This window comes from Ceratotherium simum, chromosome 7 (genome assembly GCF_057802395.1).
Source record: "Ceratotherium simum simum isolate JZ-2026a chromosome 7, ASM5780239v1, whole genome shotgun sequence".
Lineage (NCBI taxonomy): Eukaryota > Metazoa > Chordata > Mammalia > Perissodactyla > Rhinocerotidae > Ceratotherium > Ceratotherium simum.
The window spans coordinates 34,958,681-34,984,846 of record NC_141906.1 but is presented as its reverse complement, the minus strand read 5'-3'; the positions used below and the strand labels follow the sequence as shown (position 1 = coordinate 34,984,846).

Sequence of the window (26,166 nt, the reverse complement as noted above, 5' to 3'; positions counted from 1 at the left end):
CTGCAGGCTGAATGCTGGCTGCAGAGCCACTGGGCCTAAGCCTGGATCTGCCCATAATCAGCACTTTTCTTCTACTCTCTGCCCTGACTCTCTTAAGGAGAAGAGGTGTTGGGGGTATGGTGGAAGAGCCTCAGGCTGACCAGGAGCCAGCAGATCCAGGTTTTAGCCCCTGATCAGGTGCTGTGTAACATGGGCCAAAGTGCTTGCCCTCTCTGTGTCCAGCAGAAGCCGGTCCACTTCTTTGCAAGGATGCTATGGAGGGGATTCAAGCTTCCCAAAGGGGGGCTTGATATACTTGAGGTAACCTGGAACCTCCCTAATGACCCCAGGATTTCCTGACTCTGGAAGAAGAGGAGAGGAAATGAGACTTCCCCCAGAAATAACACTGCAGGTTGTGTGTTGATTTTGCAAACATTTGTTTTATAAGAGCCTGTACGGCACTAAATTGCAGGCCAGGTTCTAGAGAAGGAGGCAGAGATTCAAAGAGATATAAGGCAGGATCCATGGGCTCTGCAGACATCTTTGCATTAAATGTAAGCTTTATGGCTGTGGGAGTTTGTGGGACAAGTCACATTGCCTCTCCAAGCTTGTTTCCTCAAGCAAAAGTAATGTCAGCCATACAGGACCCCCCTCATGACCAGGGCTCTCACAGTGCCTGGGAGAGAGAGGAGTTTAGTAAATGTTAGTCACGCCCCATCACCACCCCACTCCCTCCAGAGGAGTTAGAGAACCTGGTGTGAAAGCTCCCATCACACTGCCTGGCACTTACTAATGCTCAAAAAGTCAGACTCCTTTTCTCTTGGGAGTAGATTATTATAGCCCCAGGTGATAAGGAAGGGGGGAATCTAGCCCATGGGTGACTGAGGAGGGGAGCCTCCACTCTGCCTGAGGGAATCGGGAAGTGCTTCCTGGAGGAGGCTGTTGCTGGACCTGAAGGAATAGGTAGGGTGTGTCAGGCAGAGTAACCAAGGGCATTAATAACCAAGGACATTCTGGGCAGAAAGAAAACACGGACAAAGAACCTGAAGCAGGGAGATGGGGATGCTGCCCCAGCTCTTTAGCCCTGAGAACCTGGCCAGTAAGTAGGCGTTAACCTTGGAAGGGTGTGGAAGGCCACGTGGTACAAGTCATCTGAGGTGAGTTGAGGCCCTCCAGACATCACCCCCTCATGACAAAGAAAGGAGGTTTATTTCCTGCCCTCCCCTGCCCTTCCCTAGCTGGGACCTCTCCCAGCCTTACTTTGAAAATCAGAGAGGAGGTTTTTGGCCCGTTGGTTGTCTTCTGACAGGATCTTAGGCCCTGCATTCTCTGGAACCAAAAACCCAAACCACCCTCCTGGGCCTTTTCCCTCTGTGCTCCTGAGGGGGGTGTTGTCCCTTTGGTGGTTCAGTGTCACTGCTCCTCTACACCTTTTAGCTGCCTGTGTTTCAAACCATGCACAGAAACAGGAACCCTGGACAGGAGGGAGGAAACCTGGGTTCCAGTCCAGGTCTCTGGCTCACTGGCTATTTGTCCATGGCAAATCACCGTCCCTCTCCAGGCCTCAGTTTCCCCATCTTGCTAACGATGGAGCAATCTCTAAGGTACTCTGATTTTATCAGTGTCATATGGTGCTGACAGAGGTGTGCCAGCCAGTAGCCTTCTTAAGCTTACTTGGGGAGTAAAATATATATATTTTTTTTTCTCCAAGTATCTATACACATACGCATATATATATATTGTGTATATATATATTTTCCCCAATATATGTACACACACACACACACACACACACACATAGTGATATTCTTTGTGTATTTCTGAGTAAATAAGCCTTGCAGGTAAAAGAGAAGGCAGGAGATTAAAGTCCTTAATCTGTCCCTTTGCTAATTAACTGAACAAGAGCAATCGCTTTGTTGTAAGTTCTGCAGCAAATGGATGGCATTATTGCATTATTGATGTGCAGGGAAGATGGGGGGACTTTGGCCTACAGCTGTCTGCTCAGTTATGTTCCTCTGTGCTCCTGCATCCCAGGGCACCTGGAGTCACCTCGGATTCCTTCCCTGGGGCCTTGCTCTGAGTGTGTCACTCTAAAGGTTGGTAATAAATGTGCCCCATGCCTGAAGGGAGAGTCTGGGTCCTTAGTGGTCTGCTGCTCTGGGGTTCGTGGGTCATGAGAGAGCCAGTGAGTCTCACTCCGCAGCTGGACCCTGCCTGCTACCTTCCTGTCTCCTGAAAGCCCAAACTGAGAGGTCTTCTATGAGCCAAAGAACCCGCTGGTGCTAGCATGGACCCAGCACTAGCGAGTGAAGAGTGGACCCTGCTACATAGGGGGCCCAATAAATGTTTGCAAGGTTTTGTTTGATTTTTATTTCCATGAGAAAAAAAAAGGTGAAATTCTTTGAATGGGATTATCTTTATTTTTTTTGTCAACTGTAAAAGTAACAATGCTTGTTAACATTCAAACAATACAGAAAGGTAAAAAGCGAAGTTCTCTTGTAATCCTTCCTCCCAGAGACAACCACTTTTAACAATTTGGTGCTGGGTTTACAGATGCTTTCTCTGTAGTGTTAGTTTAATGAGTGAATGAATGAATGATCGAGCAATACAAACTGTAAGGACCACGGTGCAGCCAAGAGAACGGGAGCCATAGAGTCGAACCTTCTGCAACTGGGCGCCAGATATGCGACCCTGGGCAAAGTACCCAACCTCTCAGATCATCCTTTGCTCCATCTGTGAAATGGCGAAAACCTTCCAAGGTTGCTATAGAGTTTCGTGGATGAACTTTGAGGGTATTATGCTGAGCAAAATAAGTCAGACCGAGAAAGACAAATACCGAATGATTTCACTCACATGTGGAAGATAAAAAAAAAACAAACAAACACAGAGATACGGAGAACAGATTAGTGGTTACCAGAGAGGAAGGGGGTGGGGGGAGGGCGAAAGGGGTAAAGGGCCACATCTGTATGGTGATGGATGGAAACTAGACTTTTGGTGGTGAACACAATGCAATCTATACAAAAGCCGAAATATAATGATGTAAACCTGAAATTTACATAATGTTATAAACCAATGTGACCTAAATAACGTAAGGTAAGTTGGGGAAAAAAATGGTAAAGGTGATAAACTTCCTTGTCTCTCTTTCCTATCTCCACACCCCCATTCCCTTCTGCCAATTTAAGGCTTTAGAGACCACCCTAACCAGATCAATTGCTCTGGCTCCTGGAGAGGCCTGCTTCCCCTGAGACTTAATCAGAATGTACTTTAAATGACAAAGGTGGCCTCTCAGTCTCCAAAAGGGTGAAAATGAAGCGGTTTTCTCTGGTGGGAGCTGACTCAGCACCCTGCAGGCGAGGGCTGACCCTCTGGGAACCAACCTTCCCTGGAGCTCGGGCTGCGCTCACCAGTGGCTCCCCAAGTGGCCCTCTGCCCACAGCTGTGTCAACTCCAGCCCAAGGCTGCGATCCCAGGACTAGGACGCCTCAGAGCAGCCCTGCTAAAATCCCCGTGTAAAGTGCAAGGAGAACGCATGGGGCCTTACAGAACAAGCTCATTGTCCCTGCGGAAAAGAAAATGGGAAGTAGCTCTTTCTGTCATCAAAATCCTAATCTGCCCCCAGGGAGAAGTCACTGATATGTATAAAGAAAAATTGCACTAAAATATCAACTAGTCACAGCTGAAAAGCTAAGGAAGTGGTTAGGATTAAGTAGGTATTTGTCCCTACCCCATGGAAACTTTTCAGAATAAATATTAAATGTTCCGTGAATTGTTCTAATCTAAATTCTAAAGTATAGGAGCTTTAAAAACTTGGGGGTTAATATTTAAGAGGGTCAGGGAATAAATCGCTCAGAGAAAGCTGTCAGTTTCTCAAAGCCTAGGTGAGGTGGGGTGAGTGGGAGAATTTATATGTAATGAGCACCTTCTGTGTGTAAGTCTTTTCTTTACATGCATTATCTTATTTGAGCTTCCATTTCTCTCCATGTCTCTGCTCAGGTAACTGAGGCCCCGCCCGCAAGGGCCAGAATCTGGCCCGTAGCTCCTCTTAAGGGGCTTGGCAAAGACTCAAACCCAAACCCAAACTCCAAAGCCCCTGTTTTCTTCCTTTTTTCTTTTGCGATTTGTTTTGTTTCCAATACCAGTCCTGTTATTTCTATGTCTCCTCCTTCGTAGGAGACTGGAGAAGAGGAATTCCACCAAAGAAAAGCTGATTTTTAAAGAATTCCAAATTGTTGGATTCCTATTATTCACCTTGCAAGCCTTTATGACACACTTACGTGAGAAGTGTTTTATCTCATTGACTCTTACTCAATCTTTGTATCTACCCTGTAACATCACCGTTTCTAGTCTCATTGAGGCAATAGAGGTTAAGAAACTTCCCCTAAATCACACAGCTTCTGAGTGGTAGAGCCAGATTTGAACCCCACGTCTGATACCGTAGAGTAGAATCTTTCGTTGTGTGTCTGTGAGTCCCGTGGGAGCTTCAAAGATGAATCAGACCAGATGACTCAGACACTGCATTTTAGTGCTGCTTCCTGAGAGCCAAGCCCTGGATGCTGGCTGTCCATGGCTCCCCCACCACCGCCCCCCACCCCCAGCACTGGGCCCCCCCTGCCTCGCCCTCCACATTTCTCAGGCTGGTCCCACTGGTCAGCATCACTGTTGTTTGGCAGTTTCATTGCCTTTCTCGGGGTCTTAAGCAGCTGGGATTATTTTGTTTTGACTTCCAATCCGGTAGAAGAGAGTTTATTTTTCTTTCTAAATGGGAAACACTGCTATGTATGCAAGCTCCTTCCAAAAGTGTTTTTTTAAAAACAAAACAAAACAAAACATAAATTTCAACTTAATTTAGAAGCCATCCAGATTCCCCTGGGGGAGTCTGCCAGGGTCCTTTTAAGTCAGTTTGTGAAATCAGAATGCAAAATTGTGCCTGTTTCCTACTGTTGAGGAGAAGTGTCCAGTGAGATTTCTGTCTCCTTTCTCTGTGAATTTCATGAAACCTATTTCCATTGTTCCGTGTGCCAACTACAGGTACTTGAGTCTGAGTGTTTCCCCAGTTCCAAGGGTAAAGGTCATGTAGCGTGTGATAATTTCAGGCAATTTCGTTCACCTCTCCTCTCAACTCTGTTGCATCGAAAGACTCTTATTGGTAAATAAATTCTTATACTAGCTATGTAGAGAAGTTAAATACCTAACTCCTAGTAGCAAGAAAAATTTCTTTCTTCATTCATTCGTTCATTCATGATAACATTCGAAATGTTTGTGGACATTTTCCAGACAGATGAGGAGTGAAGGGACTATAAAATAGGTATCTAATTTATGGGGTCAAAATCCCTAAACGAAACTCTTGGAGTCAGATGCATTTCAGAATTTAGAAATTTTCAGATTTAAGAAAGAAAATACAGCACATATACTGTATTCTTCCTAACATTCCTAGAGTGCTGGGATGGTCCACAGTAATCAAACATGTCGATATTTCTGCTGTGAAATATATAATAGTTATGCTGGTGGGTTAAAAAAAAAGACTGAGCCTCACGTTCAGTTCAGGTCAGGTTTTGCCACCAAAAGAGTTTTGATAAAACTTTCAGTCTTAGGAGTTTTGGGATTTTGGAATGGTGGCTAATGGATGGTGATCCTGAATTGTGCTTTTTTTAAATGATGGTACTGGGAGTTAGAAAGGTTTAGTAACTTGCCCACGGGTATAGAGATAACTAGGTAACTTGATAAGTAGAAGGCAGGGTACAGGTGCAGGTCGCTAACTGGGAAGCTTGATAGAAGTGCTTGTTGTTGTTTATCCACAACGACCACTTGGAAAGGCCAAGCTCCCTCTGCTGTAGACGTGGGAGCTCAGGAGGACAGCGCCAGCAGGCTGGCTGGCTGGCAGGCCTGGGAATTCAGGAGGAAAGAGGCCGAGTGCTCGATTCTCCAAAGTCTAGAACTCGGCAACTCTGAGTCCTTCAGGAACCTTCCCTGACTGCTCCTCAGGTGTATGGACCCACTTTGTTTGATGCCCCGCTGTCTTCTGTGCAGACTCCTCCCTAACAGTCTGGGACCTGATTATTCCCATGTCTCAAATTTCTGTGTTCAACTGCAAGTTCCTTGAGGTGGGCCTTGTCAGAGGCTGTATCTTCACTGCTGAGCACTTGTCGGTGCTAAAATCAAAATTGAAATAAAGTTGATATTCAATCTTCCTCCTTTCTGCCAGCATCCCCTCACACACACACACGCACACGCAAAACCATCCCTCCTAGGAACAGTGCAGTGACCCGCATACATGATATAACCACAGAGACGCAGAGATGAAGGGATTTTCCCAAGTGCAAAGTCAAGGTTCCAGGGCCCTTTCCACCTTACCAGGTACCTCTCTCAACTAGACAGGCCCTCACCTGTGGCCGCCCACCAGAGGCAGACGATTACGCCCCCCTAATTGGGGGCAGTGGGGACAACCACACAGGGGTCACGTCTGTTTTCGTACAGTTTACAAAGCGCTTTTTCATATGCTACCTCAGGCAAACTCTGGTGACTCATTTAATTGCCACATTGGCTTTTCTAGGAGGTAAGGCTTCTTCCTGACCTTGCAAAATAAACAGGTCATATTTTGAATTAATGTAACTGAACGTCCTGGGAGAACCAGGGCCCTCTAATTAGTCACTCACGTGACACAATTGTAGACTCTTTGCAGCTCCTTTTCCACTAATTTCCCCAAATACCATTGCATTAAAAGGTACAAAAATAACATTTTTGGTGTATGGCTTGATTGGATCTAGGAATTCCTAGACTGGCCCCCAAGGAAGGCACATTAGACATGTGTCCGGGCTTTTTCCATCTGGAAACTAAGCCTGGTTTGTGTCCCTGTTGAAATGTTAGTGGCCTGCTCCCTGGGGCCCTAGTGGACACCAGACCACATCTGAAAGCATCTCCTGACACTTTAGAGCCCAGATTGTTGAAGAGGCGCCTGGAAGGAGGCCAAGGAGAGTTTGGGAGATCAGTAGAGCTAACATTTGCATAGCCCTCACCTTCCCAGAGCGCGTTCACCCCCGTCGTCTCCTCGGATCCACAGCGCAGTGCTGTGAGGTTGGCCGAATGTGGATTGTTGTGAGCACTGCTGTCCGTCCTGTCCGCTGGATGAGACTTGCTGAGAGAGGGAAGCAGCTTAGCATAGAGCTGCCCTTCAGCTGCACAGCTTTGAACAAGTTTTGGGTTTGCTGGTGGTGGTCAATCCAACCTGCGAGGCTCTGCCATCCAAGTAAGCTTAGTCTTCTGGTTATAAACCCGACCTGGAGAAGCCACATGGCAACCCCACCTGAGTTATCATGGAAACCTGCTTTCGAGAAGGTACATGCCTGTGAGCAGCAGACCTGGCCTCTGAGGCCAGCTCGGCCTCTAACCTGCAGTGTGACCTTGCCAGAGCCTTGTCCTTTGGTTCGTCACCTTTCTAGTCTGGCAGTGAGAGAACTGGATTAGATCAGCCTTTCCCAAGCCTTGTTCATTTGTGTCACCGTCAGAGCCTGACAGCGTGGTGTGCCCACCTACACTGCTATTTACTTTCCTTCAAACTGCCTCCTTTTTCAAATTTTTTTTACCTAAGTGAATTCACTTATTTTAAAAGGAAATCGTATATTACTGCCACAATCCACTTGCCATAAATAGAAGGGAGCTATAAAAATAAGTACAGTAAAAGCCACTTATCACATTCTAGGGAGATAGTGCCTGCTCCAGGACACTGAGCAGAGATTTGCTTCTCTTTGTTAAATAGGGACGTTGGCAAGTGTTAGGTGTTAAAAACACACTAGTACCAAACTGAGACTTCCTCCTCGACACCATCGAAAAGGTGGAAAGAAAATGGAAGCTATCCTCATGCGATTTGGTGTGATTTAATGTCTGGACACCTAAAATCATGTCCATAGGATACACAGCTCCATGGGTTTTTCTAGTACTCTGTCTAGGCTGTTAATGCTACACCCCACAGCCTGCTCACCTGGAGAATATACATCTCTTGCTGCTCCCAGAACCTACCCTTTTTCCCTTTCCTAAGTGTGGTCTTTCCTGAGTGATCTGTTCCCACCCTCCCCCTCACAGCGCCTGCCCTCTCTCCCTGCCATCAGGGCTGAGCTGGGTGCTTTGAGCTCAGCTAGATCCCCCATTACTGGTTAACGGCTCCCGGTTTGGACTAGAAAATCATGTGGCTTCCTCTTCTCCCTCCTCTCCCCCTCCCTTCTCCCCTCCCCCCCCCCAACTGCCATTATTTATATAGGTGTTTGAGATTAAACAACTTAAAAAACATTCCCTCTGCTTTAAAAGGCATAGAAGGACCGAAGCCAGAAGAAAAACAGAAACGGCACAATGTGGAGTAAGCCATGGGAGGGAAACATAGGTTACAGAGGCCTACAGATCCTTTGCTGTGCTGTGTGGCCGTGGGCAAGTTGCTTAACCTCTCTGGGTGTCAGTTTCCTCCTCTGTCAAATAGATATTGGTTTCAATAGTACTTCACAAAATTGTTGTGTACATGAGAAAATATGGGCAAAGCTTCTAGCATGGTGATTGCTACATAATAGGTGCCCAATGAATGTTAGTTTCTTTATTCCTCTTCTGGAACTCAAATATTTTGGGCCAGATACCTCTGGAAGGAAGTCAGATCCTATACTCCCACCCCTCCAGGCTTGGAGGAGGTACAGCAATTAACAGCTCTGTCTGGGAGTCCTGAGCTTTAATCCCCCTCCTGTGTAATTTCCAGCAATTGAGGAGCTGGAGGGGGTTGGAGTGAGCCCTAGGCAGCTAAACAAACAGAGCATGGGGCCTCTGACACAGAGCTTCAGCCGTCCTTGCTGGAGCTCCTGCATCGCTTCCATCCCCCATGTTTCCAGGAGCTGAGTGTTGTTTGGTACCAGATGAAATGCTATGATGCCTTTTCCTTCTGGTCAGCTGGCCTCCCCCCAGAGTTGAAAGGAGAGGAAAATGACTGGTAATTCACTTATGCTTCACCCACTCACTCCTGAACAGATCCTATTTCTTTAAATAACTCTGGGAAGCTGCTGCACAGGTGAACAACAATAACACACATATTTGCCCTTCCAGAGACCCCTCTTCAGCTGCCACAGCAGGGGCACTGGGGGAGTGTACACCTGATGTGAACCAAATCCCCCTCCCCCCAGCTATGTGACCTCCTATCAGCAGTTGTCCATCTGTAAAATGGGCATAAGAATAGCAGTCTCGGGTTGTTTCGAAGACGAGATGGGATAACATCTAAGTCACTGAGATGACAGTGAGCACTCAGTGTTTACTGGCCTCCCCTTTGAATCTTTGGCAAAGAATGGAGTATGTTTTTAGTTGGTGAGGAGGTTATCTGATCAAACATTAAGTTGTGACTGCTTATCTGCTGTCATCCTGAGAATGAGCAAAGATGGAAGTTGAGATGATACTTAGTACTTGATAGTTTTGCAGAATTCTGCTCCCCTTAGCCAAAACATTTCCTACTCTCCTCTCCCTGGACCACTGCAGTAGCGTCCCCACCGGCCTCCCTGCCTCCCTTCTCTCCCTTTGATCCATCCTCACACTGTCCCAGGGTGATCCTTCGAAAGCCCAGACCACTATCACAGAGCCCCTGCTGATGACCCTCCACTTGTTTCCCGCTGTTGGCGGGCTCAGGGCCTAACTCCTCAGCGTGGCGGCCAAAGCCCTTCTGCACAGAGGCCCTCCCGCTCTCTCTACCTGCTTGCTTTTGTGCACCCACCGGGGAGCTGTGGCCACAGCAAACGAACACAGTTCTTGAAGGGACAGAGAACATTCCTGGTGCCCAGTACAGGGCCTGTGGAGAATGTCTGGCGATGCTGGAAGCAAAGGCTTCTGAACACAACAAAACCTCGTTACTCTAAGGTGAAAACAGGGGAAGATCTTTCTGATTTGGAGAGACATGGGAAGAAATGAAGCTTGTTTACCCTTCAGAACCAATTCAATTCAGCAAATCATTATTAAAGACCTACTGTGTGCCAGGGCCCACGGAGAGTAGAAAGCAGTCAGCTCAGCCACTGGCTGTTGGGGAGACAGACACACACTTGAACAGCTCTGCCCTAAAGCAGGCCTCCCTGAGGGGAACAAGGTAGGCAAGTGTACCAGGGCATATGGGGCTACAGAGGTTTAATGCTAAGCGGGAGGTTCAGGGGACCCTCCCGGAGAAAGAGGGTAACTCCCGAGGAGCACAGGCAAGTTTACACATTCAGACTCTGCCCGGAATGGATCTGTAGGGCTGCTATGGACTGAACTGTGTCCCCTCCAAATTCATATGTTGAAGCCCTAAACCCCCCACCATGTGACTGTCTTGGAGAAGGGTCCTTGAAGGAGGTGATTAGGTTATGTGAGGTCATAAAGGCAGAGCCCTGGTCTGAAAGGACCGCTGTCCTTATAAAAGAGGAAGAGACTCCAGAGCTCACCCTCTCTCTGCCATGTGAGGACACGGCAAGAAGGTGGCCGTCTGCAAGCCAGGAAGAGAGCTCTCACCAGAAAGCAAACCCTGATGGAACCTTGATCTTGGACTTCCCAGAGTCCAGAACTCTGAGAAACAAATGTCTGTTGTTTCAGCCACCCAGCCTGTGGCACTTTGTTATGGCAGCCCGAGCAGACGAAGACAGGGCTCTGGTTTAAGGAGGAGCCTGGGTGTTCATACTTGGTCTGTCAGTTATTTGTGTGCAACCAACTCCCAGCCTAATTGTGGGGTCTTGAAGTGTTTATTTCCTCAGACAGTCATTCATTTAGTACACCTTTGCAGGTGTGCACTCTGTGTGGGACTGTGTGCTGGAGAGTGAGCTCCGATCAGACATCATCTGTGCCCTCCGTGTGTAGCCATGTGCATGGAGGACGAGTGAAGGGAACACGGGGTCCGCAGCAGGGGGCGGTGGTGGAAGGTGAGGCTGCCTTCCTCTCTATGAAGAAAAAACTAGTGTGGTAGGAGCCTATCTCTACCCTACCCCATTCCCACTCTCAGGCAGCAGCCTCTTTAGGAGACTTGATTTTCCCAGGGTTTGAGGTGGGGATGGAGTGAGCAGCATGGCTTGAAGGCAGGCGTGCTGCTCTGTACTCCACTCATCTCAGAGCTCACTGAGACAGGGAAGGTGGCAATGCAGCCTCAGACACCGAGGAGGGCCTGACACGCCTTTGGATTGTGTGACAGAGAGCACATCCCCTTAGGGAGCACCTACAGGTGCCAGATACTGAGTAGGTGCTTCCCCTTTCCCACCCTCCTGAGTCTATATGGCTGGCGGGCTCTAGAACAGAAGAGTTGAGAGTACAGGTTTGAATTTTGGCTCCGCCATAATTCGCAGAGATCTTTAGCAAATGATTTAACCTCTGAGTTTCCATTTTTCCTCGTGTAAAATGGGGATAATAATAATACCTACCTCATAGGTGTTAGAATTAAGTGTGAAATAATGTATGCAAAGTACTTAGCAAAGTACTGGTCATCATCAAGTCTTTATAAATGGACACTGCTGTTAACTGTTGTTGTTGTGGTTCTGGTTATTGTTTTACTGAACTGACCCTCAGAACTGTGCGATGACTTGGCCAAGATCGCACAGATAGCAAGTGGCATTTTGCATCCCAGGTGTGCCTGGCTCCTCAACCCAACCTCTTCTTACCCCACCAGGCCGCCTTCCCTCCAGAAAGCCTTCGTCCCCCTTTCTTAACAACCCTCAGGAAGCCAAAGGTCTTGGGGACCCTCCCCAGCAGATCAGAGATTTCTCTCACCCCCCACCCGCCCTCCTGCATTGAGGAGCAGGCTGCATGCGCATTTTGGCAGCAGTGCCCAACCCCTGGCCAGAATCCCCCTGAATGGAAACCACCGAGTTGCTCTCGGCTCTCAGCTCTTCTAAGGTGCCCTTGTTGGGCCCCTGCGTGGGTGACAAGATGATGCCTGAGGTCTGGCTAAGCAGCTTATTTGTCTGAGCTGGTGATGGCCTTTGTCCTGAGTGGGGTTAACGGTAAGGGGCAGTGGCCCTTTAAAGCCTGGACAATGGACAGGCTTCTCAGGTCACCGAATCACTGAGCAAACGGCCCGAGCCCTTCAGAGCACAGGAGGCCTCTGCCCCCACCGCTCCGTGCTAACCTTGCTCTTCATCTAGTGATGCGCTGCTCCGCCTAGCAAGGAGGAACAGTTGCAGTAATGGAAGAGAAAGACTCAGAGAGCGTTAGGACGACAAAGGACTTCAGAGGAGGAAACCGAGACAGAGAGGGGACAAGGATAGTCCTGACTTGCCACCTCCACCTGCCTGGACTCTGCACTGGGCTTTCCTAACTTTGCATGTTTCCCTCCCCAGACATATCAGACCCACAGTGACCAGATTAATTTTCCTAACTGCACCTTTCACTGAAACCTGACGCTACGGATTACAGTTCAGTTGTCTTAGGCGGGCGGTCAGGACCCACTAGAATTTACCCCTCTCCCTCCTTCTTGAACCTCTGGGACCCTCCCCCAAGCCCCCACTCTAGTGTGCACATCCTTGGGCCTTTACTACCTGCTTCAACCAAGCAGCTTCCTTTTATCAGTTTTCTCCATTTGCTTCTGAGTCAGAGCCTATTTAAATATTTAAAATTAAACTTCAAATATTAAACACTTTTTCCAAGTATGAAAACCACTGCTTTAAATTGACCCTTTCCTTGTATGAAGAACGGCGGAGCTGGATCTTCTGATTCCCAGTCCTGGCTTCCTCTCGGTGTCTGTAATTCCTTTCTTCACTCGACAGAGATTTCTTGAGCACCTGCTGTGTGCCCAACACTGAGCTAGGCCCTGGAGTACTGACCTGAGAAAGACAGGGATCCTGCCCTCAAGAAGGGCTCTGAACACTAACATCCAGGCCTGCCGAGGGGTCAAGAATGCTAACGTGAAAAGTGCCCACTGGCTTTGGCATCTACGTGGCCTTTGGTGACCATGGTAAGGGTATTTTCAGAATGTGGTGGCTAAAACCAGAGGACGGTGGATGGGAGGTGAGAGGGCAGAAACAGTTTAGATAACTGATTCTGGGAAACTGGACTTGGCGTCACAGATTACTTACTAATTACAAAGAGAAAAGCTTCCTTGACAGAGGGAAGATCAAGGATCGCCACCTTAAAAAATGACCAAATTTAGTGGTCACTAATACAAAGCAATAAGAAGTACATTCCATCACACGTGCGGTGTGCTTGCGGAGAACATGGAACCCAAGTCTAATCATGAGAAAACAATCAAGACACATCCAGAATGTAGGGCAGTCTGTGGGGCAACTGGCCTGGACTTTTCAAAAAGGTCAATCTTGGGGCCGGCCCGGTGGTGCAAGCGGTTAAGTGCGCACTGCACTGCAGCGGCCCAGGGTTCGCCGGTTCGGATCCTGGGCGCGCACCGACGCACCACTTGGCAAGCCATGCTGTGGCGGCGTCCCATATAAAGTGGGGGAAGATGGGCATGGATGTTAGCCCAGGGCCAGTCTTCCTCAGCAAAAAAAAAGGGGGGTTGGCAGATGTTAGCACAGGGCTGATCTTCCTCACCAAAAAAAAGGAAAAAAAAAAAAGGTCAATCTCATGAAAAAAAGGAGTGGAGGGGTGTTGGAGTGGGTGAGAGGTTCCTCTGATTAAAAGAGACTAAAAAAATATGACAGCGAAGTGCAACACTTGAGTCTTGATTGGATCCTAAATTTTTTTAAGACTATGGGAAGAATTGGGGAAATTTTTAAATGTGGTGTGTGTGTCTGTTAGGTGATATTATGGGATAGTTGTTCATTTTCTTAGTTGTGATCACGATATTGTGGCTATATGGAGAATGTCCTTATTCTTAGGAAATACACGCGGATGCTGTGTCCTGACGGCTGCTGCTTTGTTTCAAATGGTCAGAAAAAAATTTTATAGAGGGAGATAAAGCAATGTGGCAACATATTAACAATTGACAGATTTAGGTGAAGAGCATATGGGTGTTTTTCTACCTTTCTGTAGGGTCGAAAGTTTTCAAAATAAAAAAGGGGAGAAATTTTACTTGGGGTGGAGAGAGATTAAACAGCAACTGAGTTCTTGGAAAGGTTTCTCAGGACGGGTGAGATGTGGGCCCTTTTTGTGGTGGGGTCCACCCTCACCGCCTTTGGGAACTGGGAACACAGAAACGCTCTGAACCTTTACAGAGAACGGATAGTTCAGCAGTTGTGATAAAGCCGGCCCTTCCTGGGCGTGGAGGGGGACTTCGGTGAGGCGCTGGAGCCAGTAATGGGAACCACATTGGCGGGAGTGTGCGGAGCCCCACCCAGAAATAGCCCTTCTGTGCCGAGGCAGGACAACTGGAACGAATTATGTGCGTTCATACTTGTTAAACCGCCTTGGCACCAGAAGTGATCCTCGTAACCTGAGCTTTACAGCGGCACAGCCATAGTTAGACCTGGGCCAGTCTTGCCCCCGCACCCTCCCAGTCGGAGGTTTATAGCTAAATCATAAAACAATTCGGCATGAGCTGAAACATGAAAAACTCCTCCAGATTGTAAAGACAAACTTTTCTGTTTAAAGTTTGCTAGGGAGGCAGCGTTGGGGAATAAAACGTTTTCCGTCTCCTGCTTTTCCAGCCCTTGGCCAGGCTCCCAAACGCTCCACTGCCACGCTCACCCCACTTCCCACCTCAAACCCAGACCACAATCCAATCAAACACAGAAGCTGCTGCATTCTGTGGTTGGGAGGGTTCTGTCGTGGACAGGGAGTCCTGGTTTCTGAGTCTGAGCCCTGAAGCTGTGTGGCCTTGGGCAACTTCGTTCCCCTCTCTGGGCTTCAGCCGCTTGGTTCTTTATAGACAAAATTTATCACACAGTTGCCCAGCACATATGGGTGTATGATCATTGAGTGCGTGGAACCTGTACACACAGTGGGAGCTCTGTAAATATTGTCTTATTATTAATTCCATCAGAGTCTGTCAAATACGTAGAGATCTGTAGAGAATATTTATCTTACTTTGATTGTGAAGAAAAGTTTATCCAAAATTACTCTTGTTTTTATCAAAAGTACAGCTCTTAGTGGAAGAGAAATTACATGGAAAAGAATTTGATTTTATCCTCTTATTAAAAGTTTTTGGTAAGAGAGGGGATAGGCTTTGAAGTCAGATAGGCTTGGATTCAAATCCCAGCTCTGCCACTGACTGCAGTGACCCAGGCAGGTTAGTGATCCATTCTGAGCCTTGGTCACTTCATCTGTAATAACACCAACCTAGCAGGGCAAGTGATCAACACACTTTATGAAATGCTCTTACCTGGCATGTAGCACATAGTAAGCGTTCGATGAACAGAGCTGCAGTTAGTACTGAATCTGACAACAGGAAGGCTCCTGGTATCCAGACCTGTCTCTCAAGTGTTGTTCTTGGGCACCAGGAATGACAGACCAAGGGCAGCCAGCTGACATCAAAAGCCCTGCCCTGCAGACCTTCCAAGGATGATGAAGATGTGCTGTGATTTCTGCCCTTTTGAAGCTGTCTTTTAGCCTAGCCCTTCAAGCCACTGGTGGTTTGATGGGCTGGGAAGACACTTAGGATAAGAAGAAACTTCAACTTGATGTTTCAAAGCAAGGTAGCTCCTTCAGATAGGGCAAGCTGGTGTGTTCAGAGCCTGGGAACCCAAACATGTGGTCAGGCAAAGGAGATAACCCTCACTGGCCCATTTCTTGTGGCAAACCCGGCTAGGGATGGGCGGGAAAGTGTGCGCCGGAATCAGATTCCTGGTTTTTCCTGCCTGAGTTGGGATTCGGAACTCCAAACTGCTTCATCCAAGGTTCAGCATTTTAATTTGAGTCACGGCAGTATCAGCCAGTTCATCCGAGGCGGGTTTTCACTTCCAATCCCAGCTCTGCCCCTGCTAGCCCTGTGACACCGGAAAGTCACTCTACCCATTTGACCTCCCATTCCTTATCTCTAAAGGAAGAATAAGCCCACCTGTGCTGCTGGCCTCTCCAGCCTGTCACGTGGCTTCTGTGAGATAAGGCACGTGAAATTATGCATGCTGCACAGAGGGAGCCATAAGAACACAGTCCCCAGTAGCACGTTCTCCAGCCAGGCAGACGCATCATACACACCTGGGTGCACCAGGCGTTTCCCAAAGAGCTGTGCGCCAACCGAGGATGTTATTACTAAAATACTTGGTAAATAGAATATTTGGTAAATGGAAACATTGTAAGTACAGGACGGGAGATAGAGAATACTAATATTTATTTACCATCTGTTGCCCCTACTTATTCTGGTTTTGGCATCTAGATCCTTGACTGTATATTTTTGCACATTAAAGTAGAACACCTGGATTGTTAAGACTTTCAAACAGGTCATCTACAATATCACTAAAGATCTAGGTGTATTTCTCTAGTAGGAAAAAAAATGGTTTTCAAATATGCCTTGAAAATCGCCATTCTTCTGGACAGGTGAGAATTTATGACAGGCAATTAAATGATGTGTATTTGCTGAATGCGTGTTTCTCCTGCTGAAGCAGAGGAAGTAATATATAAAAAGGGGCTGAGGAGGGTAGACAGGGGCTGGACTTGCTTCCTGCTCATTTGCAGGTTGGGTTGAACATTTCCGATCTCGGCATTTCTCGGGATACGAGTCTGCTGCTCACCCACACCCACTCCCAAACCCTCACCCCCACACTAAGGGTTCCTTTCCTTTTCTGTCTCACTTCTTTCAAGAGTCAAAGTCCTTCAAAACATGCCTCCTCCAGGACTAAAAATTTGCCTGAAAGTTGGGTCTGAAATCACCCGCTTTCTTTAGGGCCTCCTGCCCCAGCTTGGGAGGCTGCGGCCTGCGGACTGGGAACAGCTGAGTGCTTGTTGTCTGAAAGGTACATGCTCCTTAAGGGTCTTTAGTTTCAGTCCCCTTCTTTGGGGCCAGTAGCAGATGCAGATCTCTGGGGTGGGAAGAAAAAGTCTGTCCTAAAGACTTCACAGGATCGTGTGCCAACTCTTCAGGGGAAAGTTTCATCGAGTTTAAAAGTCTAGTCAGAACTCCCACTGCATGTGAAGGCTGGAGCACTTTCAGCCTTACAGGGATTCTCTTGGAAAGACACACAGTTTTGAGGAAGGGCGCAGGTTTTGGAGTCAGCCAGAACTGGCCTCAGATCACCGTTTCTCCAATTCGTAGCCGCATAGCGTTGGATGACCCATCTCCTTCTCTGAGACTTATTTTTGTCTTTTGTAAAATAGGGATAGTAATTCTTACCTCTGGGGACGGGGGCCGTTTGCAGGACTGAATTAGGTAGTATTTGTGAGAAGATGAGCCAGAAGCCTGGTGCATGGTAGGCGCAAGAAGGAGTCAGTCCTCTGGCCCATGGGCTCCTAAAGGATCGACTCCCCGTGTGCTGCCCACAGGGCTTCACTTGTGAACAAAGACCGAGTCTGAGAAGTGGGAGGGGAGTCAGCCTTTGCACTAGAGGAGTGCCAGCCAGTCAGCGCTGGCTCTCCATAACACTGCTCGAGGCTGTCCTCAGTGTGGCTAACACCACGCTTCTCCATGTTTAAAAGACCCCATCACCCCGAGTCTCACCACTGCTCAGGGGTGGGAATAACCACTTCACAGGGTTGTCCTGGGGATCCAAGGGATCATGTGTACAACAGCATCAAGCACACTGCCTGGCACATAATAGATGCTCAGAAAATGTGGAACCAAAAAATTCTGGTTCACAACAGGCCAAGAATGCAGTCTGTATTCCGTCAGAGTCAGCTCCCTGCCCACTTCAGGGACAGCTTTGTGAGGTGAGAATGAGTCAGGGCAGCTTCGGGCTGCAGGGAGAGCCTGCTCTGGATTGTACAACACATTGGGGTGGGCGCCAAGAGCCAAGTGGTCTGTGTTCCCATATCCGCCCCACCCCAGCACCTGCTTCTAGTGGGATCCCAGCTGGCACCATGCCAGGGCTTGCCTTCCTGCCCCCAAGCCATGAGGCTGGGCTGCTTTCAAGCCACATGCCAATGGGTGTTGCTGAGACCTGAACAGAACAGCCTTTCCCTGTTGGACATTCCTACCCCCACCGTCCCCTGGCAGCCTGGCCAAGTACTTTATTCAGGTCCCTAGGCCTTCACATGTAGGCCCACCTGCAGCCCGCAATGTGCCACCTTCTGTTTCTCGAATACACCTGGTCTCTTTCGCAGCTCTGCACTTTTCCACAGGAGCACCTGTGCTAGGCACATGTGGAGCTACGTGTTTTCATGTCTCGTCTCAGTTAATCAACAGCAGTTCTGGGACACCAGCATCATTCCCTTTTCACAGTTGAAGCAACTGAGGCTCAGAGAGATCAAGCAATTTGCGTAAGGTCAGGTGGCAAGCCCACGCAGGTCTGGTGCCGGAGCTCATGGTCTCTGCACCCACCACACCAGGGCTCCCAGGAGGATCTGCATGGCTCCACAGGCTTGAGGGGACAGGCCTGCCCAGGCCCTCTGAGTGCAGCATGTTTGTTCACTCTTCCACTTGACAAAGTGAGGCAATTTGTCAGGTTCTTTTGGTAACTCTTAGGCAAGGGGGCTCAGGCGAAGACAGCTCTGGGCTTTAACAGAGAATGGCTTGAGGGTGCTATTTCTAGTAGACCTAGGACCCGAGGGCGGAGAGAAAGCAGCTGTAGCAATTGGGATAAGTGTTTGGCTTGTCGGAAAGATAATCCCCCCACACCTGTGCCCTGGAAACACAATCCAGGGCTCTGAGATGCACTTTCATCTGTCACCAGGGCGTCCCCAGGGTGACCTGTCCAACCATATCCAAGCTGGAGGGGCTCAGGTTACAGGGCCCATTCTCAGCGTCCTTGAGTCCCAACAATGCCTGTTTGTCCTTTGGAACTGCCATCTCCCAGGAGGAATGTTAATGGGACCAAGAACGGAGGGGGGACAGGAGGGAGAAGAGACTGACCAGTCCGAACCGCTCCCGGTGAGCTCTGAGCCTCTTGAGTGAGCTCGTCCGTGCATGCCTGTTAGTTCTTCCAAGAGACGCTTAAACCAGCTCCAGGAAAGAGGGATTCGTCCTCTGCTTTTTCTAGACCAGACCACCACTCCTAAAGGGGGTGGGGAGGTTTCCTCTGTTGAATCTGGGGCTTAGGCCACCTCTTGGCAGAGCTTCAATTCAATTCAAGAAATATTTTCAAAAGCAGAAAAACTGAAAACGACTTGGATGTCTGAGAAGAGAAAGTTGGTAGAATAACATTATCTCTTGTCCATATGATGAAGTTTTAGGTAGCCATTAAAATCATGTTTTCAAATAATAGTTAAAGATATGGAAAAACTCTTATAATGTTAAGTGGAAAAAAAGTTGCAAAGAAAACTGTATATACAGTATGAACCTAATTTGCTAAGTGTATGTTTACATATGTATTAGAAAAAACTAGATGGAAGTAGACCAGGGAGTGTTAACAGTGGTTATTACTGGGTGTTGTGGCTGTGATTGATTTTTGGTTTTTTCCTTTGTACTCTTCTCCTTTATACATTTTCTGGTGAAGGCGTTGTTACTTTAGAGTCAAAAGAAAATTAATTTCTTAAAAATTAATTTCTTTCACTTCTAGTATATACCTGACATTGTGCTAGATACTGGGGATGAGAGATTTAGAAGAATCAGCCTCTGCCCTTTATGAGCTCATAGCCTCGCTCATATACAAACAGATTAAAAAAAAAGTTTTTAGCAACAACAGCAATATTATACTGACATATTTGTTAAGTGCTATGGAATGTTCTAATGATCTATGTATATTTACATTTAAACCTTACAACTCCATGAGGTAGGTAGTTATTAACCCATTTTATTAACCCATTAACCCATTTCTGCTGTGGAAACAGAGAGATTAATTCTGTTTTGGGGGTCAAGGAGGCTGCAGTCTAGAATGGGCCCATGTGCTGATTCTTACAGAATACATACGAGTTCTCCAAGCAGACTAAGCAGAGAAGGTTTTTCAGGAACACAGAACACCATGAACAAAGATACCAAGGGATGAAAGAGCAAGACAAAGTTATGAAATGCTAATACCACGCTCCTTCCTCCCCAACAAGAAGCTAGAAAGGCCTTGGGAGCCACTTTGTGAAGGGCATAGAAGATCACGCTGAAAAGTTTGAGCGTAATTCCATTAGGCAGCAGTGAGCCATCGAGGAGCCCTGACATGGTCAGCCCTGCAGTGGAGAAAGGTCATTCTGGCTTCTTGAACCCTGTGAAAAGCTTAGCCGTATATGGAGAGAGAAGTGTTCCTCTGGAGACTGAGTGTTACAGGAAAATTCATCTCTGTTCCAGCTGAAGGAGCAGAGAAGGAGAAAGGAAACGGCGGAAGGCCATGGAAATGTGTGATTTCCTTTATCCTTACCTGCTTGTGGAAAGTCATGGCAGCCATGTGGAATCCAGCCCCAGGATGAGAGACAGAAATGGGTTTACACCTAGACTGGGAAAAGGTGTTACCACCGGAAAAGAGACTTGGGAACTCCAAATGGACTTTTGGTTTTGAATGTAATTTCTGTGCTTAATTAGGCCCAAACACTTCTGGTTTTGCCATAAACACAAGGGAAAGTGTTGTGTGGCAGTGCTGTAAGTACTTATATTTGAAGCTTGGTCAGAGCTGCGTTTATTACACAAGTCCCCAGACCCTCACCATAGAGCTGACAAAGTGCTGGACAACCGAGGTAACCCTCCTCGGTACCCTTTTCCATGCCTTTAGCTAGCACAGTGGTTACCACGTGATGGTCTGCTGTGCTTGGTCACAAGGGTTCTGCTTGCAGCAAAAGAGACAATCAGAATGTTGTAGGGAGCTATTCATCAGAATTGTCTCTTATTCTAACATTGCCCTATCTATTGAAATATCCCTTTTTCGATGAAGCAATGATGAGTAGATTTTGTTATTTTGTTTTTGACTTTTTTTTTTTTAACTTTACTATGAAATGCAAAAGTCTCGGCACCACCGAGCCTACGCCTTATTGATCTATACTTAATGCCAGGTTCTGGGAGAAATGTAAAGATGAATCAGACGTGGACATGGCCCTTAAAGACAGATGATCAAGAGTGGCAATCCAAGGTAGGAAATGATGAGTATCGTTTAGAAAAGGCTGGATGTTATCATCAGGAGATGCTGGGTGGAAGGTACACAGGAACTCTGTACTATTTTTGCAATTTCTAGATGAGTCTAAAGTTATTTCAAAATAAAAAGTTTAAAAAAAAAAAGACTGGCACCTAGGGTGAATGGTCAGGGAGCTAGAGGGCAGATGTTAGAAAGGAGTAGCCTGGGATTGTCATTTAAAGGAGAATCTTGAATGTCACGCTAAGAGTTCGTACTTGACTCTGTAGATAGCATGGAACCATGGAAGGTTTTTTAACAGTAAAACATGGTCAGATTTCCTACTAGAAAGATCACTTGATAATCAGGGGATGACCAATTATAGAGAAGTGAGCATGGTGGGGGGTGGGGAGGAGTGGTTGAAATAACCCAGGTGGGAGAGGATGATATTTAAAAGTATCCTAAAGAACTATACTGCAGAATGTTAACAGGTGCTACTTGAAAGAGGGGTTCCACAGACAAAGAAATTTGGGAAATGTTGAGATTAAGGAGATGCCTTACTGCAGGAGTTCTCAGAGGCATTAACTTGATAACGTGCCCTGTGGTTCTCTAAAGAGAGATGATATGCAGTGTTCCCCAAAACTTTTTGACCATGGAACCCCTTAGGAAATTCTCTACAGGACTTGTATTCAGAAAAAATCACTTCAGGGAATACTGGCTGCCATTAAAAATGGAGAGGAACAGGTATTTGTGGCACAGTCCTTCCTTACTTCTATATTCTGCAAACTGGAAACCATGCCCTAAACATATTCAGGTCCCCAGAACACCCTTCTTTCCCCGGCCGCCTGAGCCCCTGGGCTCAGATGTAACTGGGGTCACCGCCCTTCCCAACGCACAGGAGGCTCTTCTGTGGGTTCAACAGCAGAACAGCAACATCATAGATGCCTAAGACACATTTCCAACCCAATTTTTTAAAATTGCAATAATGAGAAATAATTTGATGTTTTTATAAGAAGGGAGGCATTTTTTGAAGGATTCTTTAAAAGTCGTTTCCTAATTAAGTCCCTTATTTAACCTGTTTTGCATTTGAATGAAAATGTATGGTAGTTTTTCATCCCCTTGCCCCTCATAAATGAACTCTACCTTGATTTTGACCCGTGTACTAAAATCAGTCAAGGTGGCCTGTCCAGCTTCTCCACCCACCTCGCTCTAACTTGTGGTTGGCAAGAGCCCAGAGTGATCATTGAAATGCTCAAGTTCCTCAGCATTTTCACGTGGTTCGTTAAACCCTCTGATCTTGTCACATCTACTAGTCTCTACCAGTTGTTTGACTTCAGCAAGTTATTTCACCTCTCTGAACATCGCCTTTTTGTGTTCAGTGTGAGAAGAGCAATTCCTACCTCCCATAGCTGGTGTAGGAAAATGCTGGGCACATAGTATATTTAGGTACTTGGCAAATATCCTCTCTGGTGGTCTCTTTCCAGTGATGAGCATTGTATGCTGCACGTATGAATTCCTCAGAAATGCTTGTTGAGTGAACAGAGGTACATGCATATAGCTGCCACTAGCCTAGTAAAGATACTAATTAAGGAGCTAATTGCACCCTTTTAAGATCTTTATTTCTTCTCTCTTTTTTGCCTTCCTTTCACTCGGTGATAATAATAAGCTGAAAACAACTCTGCCAGGTAGGTATTATTGCTCCCATTTTTATAAACTTGGAAAACCAGGCTCAGAGTGAAGCTATATTAAAATTCAGATCTTTCTGATTCCTAAGTCTAGGTCCTTTAATATTGCACCAGGAGTGATAAGATCCATTCCTTCTTTCACTCTTACAGTCAACTCAACAGTTATTGACATGTGCTGGGTGACAGACATAAGACACATTCCAGCCCTCCAAGAACTCACCTTCGAGTTGAAGGAGATGAAATGTGTGCATGAAACTTACAAGGCAGCCCCGTAACACCTCATTTATCCCTCACTGGGGAATGAGCTGTTATATTAAGTGAATTTTACAGATGGTATCACAGAGCTTTAAGTCAAAGGGGCCTTAGAGATCTCATTGTACAACCCTATTATTTTAAGGGGAAGAAATGCTCGAGGACACTGGGTGACCTGCTTGAGGTGGCTCTGTTGAACTATTGTAGAACAGAGACTGGAACCCAGCTCTCCTGACTTCCGCCCAGGAATTTAAAAATATGATAACGATTTTCTTAAAATAGAGTATGTATTTCTTTGGAATTGGTGTCAAATGAATGGTTCCCATCTTAGACTTCTCTGCACGTCTTGGGATCATCGTTATAATCAGCATTATAACGCTATGCCAGAGTACAGAAATTCCTTTGAACCTTCTGATGTGTGTATGGGAAGTTTGTTCCTTTTGCTGTGGTCCCAGACAGTTCCATTTACCCAACCTCATCAGGTCATTTCCAACCCTTTGAAGCATTTTTCTTGTTTTCTTTTTATACACATACACAGATAAACTTGAACAAACCATGGGAACTTCAAACAGACTTTTATTTGGCTGATTAGTTTTAGATCAATCAATTTATTTCTCTGATCCTATTTCCTTACCTGTAAAATGGGCCAAGTACCATAACCCATCTCATAGGATTGTTGTACAAGGAGTGGAAGGTGCCTGGAACTTACTGGGTGCTTAGCATCCTTCTTCTCTTTCCTTTTCTCCAAGTGTTCAAGAAACTCTTAAAAGTTGCACACTTCCTCACTCACAAAGTGTACAGCAATAATGAAATAGAACCCAAATAAGTGTTGGCCATGAAACATAACCCCCTCCTGAGTAGTAAATCAAAAGTTCCTCTATTCCAAAAAAACACATATAGTATGTCTAGTTTGTTCCTTCCAGGATGATAAAGAAGGCTTTAACACAAAGCATAATTCATATCATCTCCAGATCTTGGGCCATAGCACCTCATGAAAACTATTAACACATCTCCCACCGCCTACTTTATGAACTCATATAAAAGCAGATCAGGTGAGCTCGCTCTAGGTGATGGCTGAATCCCCCAAGTAGGTGAAATTTGACCTGATGTGAAGCAATTGTTTTAAATTCACTCTGGGAAGAGAGAAAGCCTCTGTGTGATAAATGTAAGCACTCCTAACAGCAGTACAGCATGGATTCCATAGACTCAGAGAATAAGAATTTTCACATTGGAAGGGACCTCTAGTCCAACCCCTAAAAGATGAAGAAACTGAGGCCTGGAGAAGGGTTGAGACTTCCCCAAAACAGAGCCTGGGATGGATCCCAGGTGACTCCAGTTTTCCTAAGAACCCCTCTGCTCATCACATGGGAAAACGTTGAGGGACAATATTGAGGTCTTCTTGTGGATTCTGTTTGTGCCTTTGTCTTGGAGCTTTATTTCCCCTTTTTAAAATGAGCATGTCCGACTCGATTGCCTCTAAGATCCTGTAGGTTTGTGGGAGATGAATAAATGGATATGTGAATGAACGGAGCTGGGATCAAAGCCCCTGTGTCGTGACTAAGGCCCCAATTTGTCTTTTGCAGAACCTCCCTCTACAGCATCTCCTCAGCCCCGCGCTTTCTTGGCCTTTATTTAGAGCAGCTGGACTTGTCCTGAGGCACCACCCCTTTGACCATACTGGGGCTGTCCTCCTTGGCAAACATACTGCCCTGAGTACTTGCCTCAGTGATGGGTGTGATAATTCCCAAGAGTAGCTCACACAGACAGAAGGAGGTCTAATTCCCAGTGCATCCTTGCACTAGGAGACCAGTGAGCCAAACTTATCCCCTTTCCCTTTCCCCAAGAAGGTATTTGGAATTTGTGTCTGCAGTTGGTAAACAGAAATACCAACTGTAAAGCCCTGAAAGCAAGGAGGGGGAGAGGGGAGCTCACATTTATGGAGCATCTACCAGGAGCAACATGTTCTTTCTTCTCCAAAGGCAGTGTTCTTACCTTCATTCTACAGAAACTGAGGTCCGAGCAGGCTGAGTGAGACCCTTGGCTTACACGTGGGCACTGTGATTCCAGCTCGGGTCTGCCTGCCCTCCACACTACCTTGCTCGTCGCCCAAGAGCCAACATCTTGGGCCTCCTTAATGCTTCGGAGATTTCAACTTAACAATTCAGCAGCCCTGTTCTCTAGGTTTGGATGTTGCGAAATCTCATTGGCATTTAATGTGCTTGGGTGTTTGAGGGTATTTTTATGTCTTGCCTGGGGCCTGAATAAGAGTTACAAGCAGCACTGAAGACCAAACCAAGAAAGAAAATGTGGGCAGCCAACCTTGTAACCTTAGCTAATCTTTAATTATGCCTTAATTGAGGACCTATGAAGTCGATCTAGTAAGACTAATAATAAAATGTTGAGTTTATACAGCATTTTAATTTCCCAAACTCCTTCACGTGTATTATAATAATAATTGCTGCCATTTACTGAGCCCCAGCTGGGTGCCAGGTACTGTGTGAAGGTTTTTATATATGCTCTTTTATTTCTCTCCTCAACCCTTTAAGGGCAGTGTTATCCCCTTCTTACAAATGAAGGAACCGAATCTCGCTTGTCCAGAGGAGAAGCCCTGGGCAGGCTTTTGCCCCAGATGCAGTCAGAAGGCCTATTCCACAGTCAAATGGAGCTTCTAATTTGTAGGTGGTGCTCCCTGTGACAAAAATGGCTAACATTTATTGAGTACTTTCTCTGTGCCAGGCAGCCTAGTAAGTGCTTTATACAAATTATTCTATGAATTCCTCCTGTAACCCTATGAGATAGGTGTGGCTATTATCATGGCTATTTTTCAATGAAGAAACTAAAGCACAGAGGTTCTGTTAAGCTGCCTAAGGTCACACAGCTAGGAAGGAGTAGAATTCACAGCCAGCCTAGACTGGAACCCTGATCCATATGATTTCAGAACCCATACCCTTGACCATTCCACGCAGTGACTTTACCCCTTAGCAGCACAGTGACCCTGGGCCAGTCACTTAACCAGATACTTGATAATGGGAATAATAACACCTACTTGCCTGGATGTTTGTCAGGATTAAATAAGATGACAGTTTGTCAGGATTGAATAAGATGACAGTTTGCCAAAAGCTAGTGGGTACTGGCAAATGTCTTTTTCCTTCTTTCCTTCCTTCCTGATGGGATCAGTGGCCAGTAAATGTCTACCGAATTCTTTTTTAGATGCTGTGATGCAAATGTAATACTCACAACCTGTTTTCTACTGCACTTCTTTCAGATTTAACAACTGAGAA

At 46.5% G+C, this 26,166-nt stretch overlaps 1 protein-coding gene across 1 annotated transcript in view; it reads left to right on the top strand.

Annotated features, from left to right (window-relative positions):
- Window positions 1-26,166, top strand: part of TENM4 (teneurin transmembrane protein 4) — a 404,318-nt gene that overhangs the window by 119,190 nt on the left and 258,962 nt on the right. The gene's annotated exons all lie outside the window — the stretch shown is intronic.